General features: G+C 39.1%; 1 pseudogene; it reads left to right on the forward strand.

Moving 5' to 3' along the window:
• The first annotated feature begins 746 nt into the window (after window positions 1–746).
• LOC121165463 lies at window positions 747–841 on the forward strand (annotated as a pseudogene).
• The last annotated feature ends 6,583 nt before the right edge of the window (window positions 842–7,424 follow it).

The raw sequence follows: 7,424 nt of genomic DNA on the forward strand, positions 1-7,424 counted from the left end.
ATTTATTTTATTTTTATGAGATATCAGGACCAGTTTAATAAGTATAATAAACATAAACTCTGGCATTTATAACACTATTCACTAGATTAATACAGATAATATTTTCTGGAGCTGCCATTTTAATAGGAATAAATGGATAAACAGATATGTCTTTGATTTTTCCTTCCAAGATTGCAGGAACCCAATTTTTGAAAGCAAATTAACAAACAAAATCAATATTTTCTCCATTAATTCCATATTCACTAAGAGAGTTTCACTAGCAGAAGACAGAATAAGATAAGCTGGCATTGGACTAGCCAATGCTGCCTTCGATGCATATTAAAAAGTTCTTTCTACTCTTAGTCTTCAATTGTTGTCTGGATTTACTATTCATGGAGTCTTTATAAAACCATAGGACTTGTAGCTGAGTATATTTTACAGTTGCCTATCTGAGGTTCATCGAAGGCCAATGAAAGTAGGGTGTTTTTTATCATTAATGTCTCCTAATTTATCACCCTCTTTCCTCCTGTCATTGGTATTCCAAGATGATGATGAATTTAAGAAGTTACAAGGATATAGAAAAGAATACCAAGATTCTTTCTTAGATTTCAAATAAAGTATAAAATGGTAAGTATTCAGAAATAAGTCCTTTGTCTACGGCCATACCAGCTTGAACACGCCTAATTTCTTCTGATTTAGGAAGCTAAGCAGGGTTAGGCCTGGTTAGCACATGGATCGGAGACTACCTGGGAATACCAGGTGCTGTAGTGCTCGCTTTGGCAGCACATAAAATAAAATTGGAACGATACAGAGATTACCATGGCCCCTGCGCAAGGATGACATGCAGAAATAAGCCCTTTAAGACCAACGCAGGGGCCCGGCACAGTAGCCTTGCAGCTAAAGTACTTATCTTGCATGCGCTAGAATCCCATACGGGTACCAGTTCTGATTGCAGTGACCCAGCTTCCTATCCAGCTTTCTGCTTGTGGACCGGGAAAGCAGTCAAGGACAACCCAAAGCCTTGGGACCCTGCATCCACATGAGAGACCCAGATGAAGCTCCTGGTTCCTGGCTTTGGATCAGTGCAGCTCCGGCTATTGGGGCCACTTGGGGAATGGATCAGCAGACTAAAGATCTTCCTCTCTGCTTCTCCTCCTCTCTGTATATCTGACTTTCCAATAAAAATAAAATAAATCTTTAAACAAAAAGAGACCAAAGCTACATCACGTAGGTACTGCACAAAGTGTGTACAGAGCTCAACACCTTCCAAATTCACTTGAAGTCGGAATGTTGATATCTGAAGACTGCCCCCTCCCAACATTATCAATGAGGAGATGCCTAAACATAGTGGTCACATCCATTTTATGTGTAAAATTACAAATAAATTAAAAGCTTGATCAATATCAAATATTAGTGAAAGCAGTGGTAGTTAAAGAGTTCTGGAACTTGTGGAGGAGTTTGATTTTGTAACACTGGTCACAATTTTACACACACATGCACGCACACACACACACACATACAGTATGGTCCATAAAATCCATTATATACCATGTAACAGAACTTTTTCACAAGCATGCCAGAGATACAAATACTGACATTTGTCATGGAATTATTTTGTTGGACATTCTATAAATTGAGATATTCTACTGTAAAAAATACAACTGTACATGTCCCTTAGGGTCCCCCACCCATGAGGACAACACGCAGACACTAATCTAGGCTCTGCTAAAAAAAGGAAATTTTCAAATATAATTAAGACCTCAAATCAGTTACCCCTAAAACATGGAGACTTTCTGGATGTCTCAGAACTAATCACGTAAGACATCTAAAAGTAGAAACTTTTCTCTGGCTGGTTGCAGAAGAGGAAATTAGGGATTTGAAATGTGTAAAGAATTTAGTGTTAAGTTGCAGACTTAATGGAAGAAGCAGCCACAGGGCAAAGAATGCAGACAACCTGTAGGAGGTGGGAGAAGCCAGTGAGGAAATGGAAATCCAGTCCCACACGTGCAAGGAACCAAATTCTCCCTGGAAGTAGAGCCCACACATCCGAACAGACATACGGTTAGCAGAGGCTCTGCTCACACCAATCTTGGGCTTTCGACAAACAGAAAGAGGCTGATAATACATGCATGTTGTTTCAAACTGTTATGTTTGTAAAACTAACATTATGTTTCATTAAGGAAAGAAAAAAAGCCTGCCAATTAAACCATGATATGCAAAAACAGTAAGACACAGTGTAATAGTGCATCTCAGCATGGTTGAAATGTAGCAAAAGCATCCTTACTCAAAGGTGTTGCAGGTAAAATTATGATAGTGGAATCTCCTCATTGCAGTGTGTCTTAAGGCTCCATGAGCTGGGCCATCGCTGCTATTGATAACTCTTCATCTGCGAATCATTTGGCCATTTTGGTAATTCGTACAAGACATGCATCTCTGCCTACTTTTGAAGCAAGTTAAAACAATTAGCCAATTAACATAACCATTGAAGAAATATTACACATTTAGAGATGACAATGGCAACTTACATTTGGCCACAGTATATGTTGCTATAGCATATGATGTAGTAGTCTAGGTATACTAATTATTATCTCCAATTACAGCTCTATGAATTAAATATTATCTCCTCCACTATAAATATGAAATAATTCACGTACGAAGAAACCAAGGACACACAACTGTAAAGAGGGAAAGCAAGGAATCAAACCCAGGTTTCTGGGCTGAGAACTCAAGATTCCAATCCAATCCTACAATCTCCTTGCCAAATTGATCCCTTTTGGTAGAATTTCTACCACTTTCTCTACTTTATTCCTGCCATCCAATTCGTAATAATTTTCAGAGCACAGTCTACAACTTCCTTTGTAACAGTCCTATTACCCTCAAGGGCCCAGTCTTATTTCCTCTAAACCCCTACAAAATATTGTCCTTCAGTGAGAATGTAGATCATATGCTATCTTGTACAATACTAATATTCAATCAATAGTTCTGATGGACTAATAAAGCACTCACATTGACACATCTAAACTCCTGGATCTGTGAGTCATGCCAAAAACGGATCAAGTGAAGGGCTTGTTTAAAATGGGCAGATTCCTCTGGGATTTTTAGACGAGACTTAAATTTCACATGCCATGCACTCTTATCAGAGGGAAGCAAAGAGCAATTTCATAGAAACACACAGACACACACACCACAGAAGAAGAAGGGACTGCAGAAGCAGCTGTTGCAGTGATGCAGATGCAAGCCAAAGAAAGTTGGCACCCTCTGGAAACAAGAAGAGGTAAGAGGCACATTTTTCCCTTCAAGCTCCAGAGAGAGTCCAGCCTTGTTGATGTTTTCATTTAGCCTTAGTAATACAGGGGCAGTATTTTGGGGGAGGGCAGTATTTCTGGCCCCCAGATCCATGAAACAATAAATTTAAGCTTTTTTGAACCAGCCAGCTTGTAAGAATTTGCTATAGCATTTGAAGGAAATGGTTATAGCACCTATTCAATTTAATATTTTCAAAATAGGAAATGAAGTACCTAATTTTGCTTTTCAGCTGGGTTTTGGGGCACAATATCTTGAACAATGAAACTGTATTATAAACATATAACTCTACATTATGCATTTTGGCTAATTATTTTTGAAAACTGTGATTAAATCATTAGATGTTAAGAAAGGGAAGATCTATGAATACGATTAAGTGATGTCACCTCAGCCTCCTATTTGCAGTTAAAGGCAAGTGATAGGATATGTTGATGTTTGCTACCAAAAGGAGAAATTTTCTCAGATATAATCTTTGCTTTCACTGCTTTTAAGGAATGGGAATGTAAGCTTTCATCCAGGTTAAGTGATAGGTTTCATTTCCCATCAGAAACATCTCTACTATTTCTTTCTTTTAGTAGAAATATAAAATGAGCAATTTTAGAATGAACATAGCAAAAACACTGTGTACTCCAAGGTGTCACATGAAGACAATTGGTTCTTGCAAATAAAAACTGATGATCTTGACTCTCCAGAAATGCCTTTATTTTCAAGTTTAATAGTAGTCTAGTTTTTTCTAAATCCTTAATAACTGCAATTTCTTGAATCGTTCCTAAATTAACTGTAGGATCTCTATAGTTAAAATAAAAGAGAAAAATCATTGCACAAGATTTTGATCGATACAAAATTAATATTGCAGGTGCAATAAAACTCTGGAGTGAGTTCATAATGAAAACTTCAGTGCACCCTGTAAGTACTGCCAAAATAAGCAGGAAGTGACTTTTCCTTTGAGCCGTCAGATGTTTCTTCTGTCTGCAAACAGAGCAAAATCCCAGGACACTTCACTACTGGAGAATCTCTAATGAGTGGTTAGTAAAATACCCACCTTTCTGACTGCCACTGAATATCAAAAAATTACTCACTTCTGACTCAGTAATTACCCACCAAAATTTAGATCAAGTGGTCGTCACGTCATCCAAATTAGTACCTGACAAGGAAAGCTTTTGGCAAGGTTGGCAGCTGAGAAACAGGAAGTGAGTTGCAAAACATTATTAAAACTTGAAAATAACAGGCTTAAAGGTGTGTGATCTACCATTCAAACACTCCAAATCTACTCTGGAGAGAATCGTCATTCCCCAGGCAGAAGCTCAGGGAAGCCACCGAGAAGACGAAGGGATACATACTGGCTCATTATCATAGAAAGTCATGATATGATCATGGGACACTAAAAAAGAAACAGCCCTCAATTTTTACTCACGCAGAGGGCTGCAGCCAGTGCTCAGAAGGGATTTAATTATCATTACCACTATGTTTTCATATACACCAAACTCTTGTATTTGTAATGAGGTAGAAGTTCTAATTGTTTGCAGCTAACTCCAAGGGCCAAAGTTATGCTATGAAAAACTCTTGTAAGTATCTGGGTTACCTAATGCACTCACAGTCAAGTGCTCAGATTGCTTTATAGTCCTAGATGAAATAGCAGGAGATTGACCTTAGAATCTGTCCAGGCACCTTGTGTGAATCAAATGAAAGGAAACATAGAAAGCATCAAAGGACTTGACTTGCTTTTGTCTTCATGCTGAGGGTCATCCGGCCATGGATGCAGATCTCACCCAAGGACTGAGCACTTTCTTCATATTTTTACTTCAAATTAATCTAACTAGGTCACTGAAATGCATTTTTTTAATTTGAACATTATTTTTGGTAGGATCATTGCAGTATTCACTCAATTCATGCACCTTTAATTCAAACTGAGCATTACAAATCTAGATGTTTAAAACTGCAAAGACTTCTAAGTTGTATTTTCTTTTTTGCTCTGGTTCACCTACAATATGTATGATCCAAACAATAACATGATTCATTAAGAATCAATGTTGTCATCTCTGTAAATTTAGATTTTAAAAAACTAGCATCACACTGCATCAGTCTGCAAACTCTGGCCTGTGGGCTAAATTCAGCCTGCTTCATTCACTGACACCATCTGTGGCTGCTGTCTTTGCCACAAAGCTGCAGAGCTGAGTAGGTGGATCAAAGACCCCGTGACTCATCAAACAGGAAAAGTTTACCTTTTCATGCCCCACACGTCCCCGCCGCCCCACTGTACTGGACGAGAGCCCGATGGCCCGTGCACTGAAGTCTCCGGCCTGGGAGCACTCAGCTGTCTTGATGATTGTTGACTGTATCGAGTCCTATGTCCCACCACCCTATCAATCCTTTTTCTTCTTTTCTTCGTTTTTTTTTTATTGTTGTCGCTTCTTTTGCTTGTTTAAAAGGTAGAGCAGTAGAGACAGGCAGACAGAGGGAGAATGAAAGAGAGGGAAAGAGAGCGTCCCTAAGTCAGTTAACACTGCAAATGGTGAGAAAAGCTAAGCCTGGGCCACTCTGCAATCAGGAACTAAGAACACCATCCTGATCTTCTACACAGGTGGAAGGGATCCAGGTAGATTACCCATCATTGAGGATCATTTCCAGGTATGTTAGCAAGAAACTGGATAGGAAGTAGAACAGCCAGCACTTAAATTTGCAGTTTAATATAGAATGCAAGCATGCCAAACAGCTGCTTAACTTGCTGTGCTAGAACACTATCCCCCTAATACTTCTCATTCAGTTCTATGCGGGGTCACATTCCTCAAATACACTGTGCACATCCACACTTGAATATTGTTGCTAGGCATCAGAGATACAACCACAGCTCTTAGACCTGATTCCTACTTGTGGAGCATTTGTTGCCTAGCAGGGACTCATTATCTAGATAGTGTAGTGCTTGGGACAGGGTATGATTCACACACATGTATGCTTTATGGGAAGCTGAAATCAACGGAGCTGAGTTCATGCACCTGTAAAAGTGCTGCCATCATTGTGCATTGTCTTCCTGCCAGGCATCCCCTCCAAGTCAGACCGAGAGATCTCTGTAATATACACATGGAAAAGAAACTCCCAAATTAATCTTGATAATTTTACTTAGCAATACTTTATAGATTTAAATCAAATTAAACAATGTATCTATATTAATTGAAGTGTCTTTTCTACATTATTCTTTCTGTAAAAGTTTGATATTTTTTTTTCTTATTTCCTGAAGAGAAGGCACAAAGAAAGAAATGGGAAATATAAGACTAGCATTCTAACATGGGACTGCTATGTTTTGGCCACGGGTAATTATTTGTGTCATGTCACAGATTCTATTACAATATTTCTTGATATAGCATCATTATTGGTAATGTATTTTTCTCCTGAGGTGATACTTGGGGGTCCACTTATGAAATTGTGTTTAAATGAAGACTAATTGATTGTAAAGGAACCTCTTGGCAAAGATTGTTCAAATTAAATCATAATTATCAAATATCCTTTTCATTTTATGCTTTGTAGACACAGCCTGCAAGTTTTACCCAGCCCCTAACAAGTCAGTCCTGGTCAGTAACTACTCAGGAATCTCTTCCTTCATTTCTACAATCCTCTAAGATTTTACACATCTTTGAAGGGGGAAAGAGCAGGCTGGGGGTGAGGGAGGAGGCATGGAGAGGGGAGAAGAAAACATCTAGGCTTGCATTGGGGAAGGACTGAGGGCATTTTTGCTCAGAAGCTTCCTTTAACTACTCTAACTCCAACACATGAAGGACATCATCAGTGTTGTCCCAGGAATATATCCAACATATATTACTGGTGTTACTGTTTGGTTTCAAAGAGGGTCCATGATGCTTCCAGCACTGAGGTTTGAATCCTCTCAACCTGCCATGTAAGAAAAAGCTTGGGGAAAAACAAAATGTTATGTGGGCAGGAATACAGTGCAGTGATCAGATTATGTAGACAGGCATTGAGTGCAATGATTGGGTTGTGTGGTTGAGCAATGAGCACAGTGATTGGGTTATGTGGGGCAGACAGTCAACTTGGAGGTTGGATTATGTGGGCAGGCATTGAGTGCAACAATTGGGCTATGTGAGGTGGGTGTTGAGCACGATGATTGGGTCATGTGGGGGTGGGCATTGAGC

The sequence above is a fragment of the Ochotona curzoniae genome, unplaced genomic scaffold, assembly GCF_017591425.1.
Source record: "Ochotona curzoniae isolate NIBS_2020 unplaced genomic scaffold, NIBS_Ocur_1.0 contig_883, whole genome shotgun sequence".
In the NCBI taxonomy this organism is placed as follows: Eukaryota; Metazoa; Chordata; class Mammalia; order Lagomorpha; family Ochotonidae; genus Ochotona; species Ochotona curzoniae.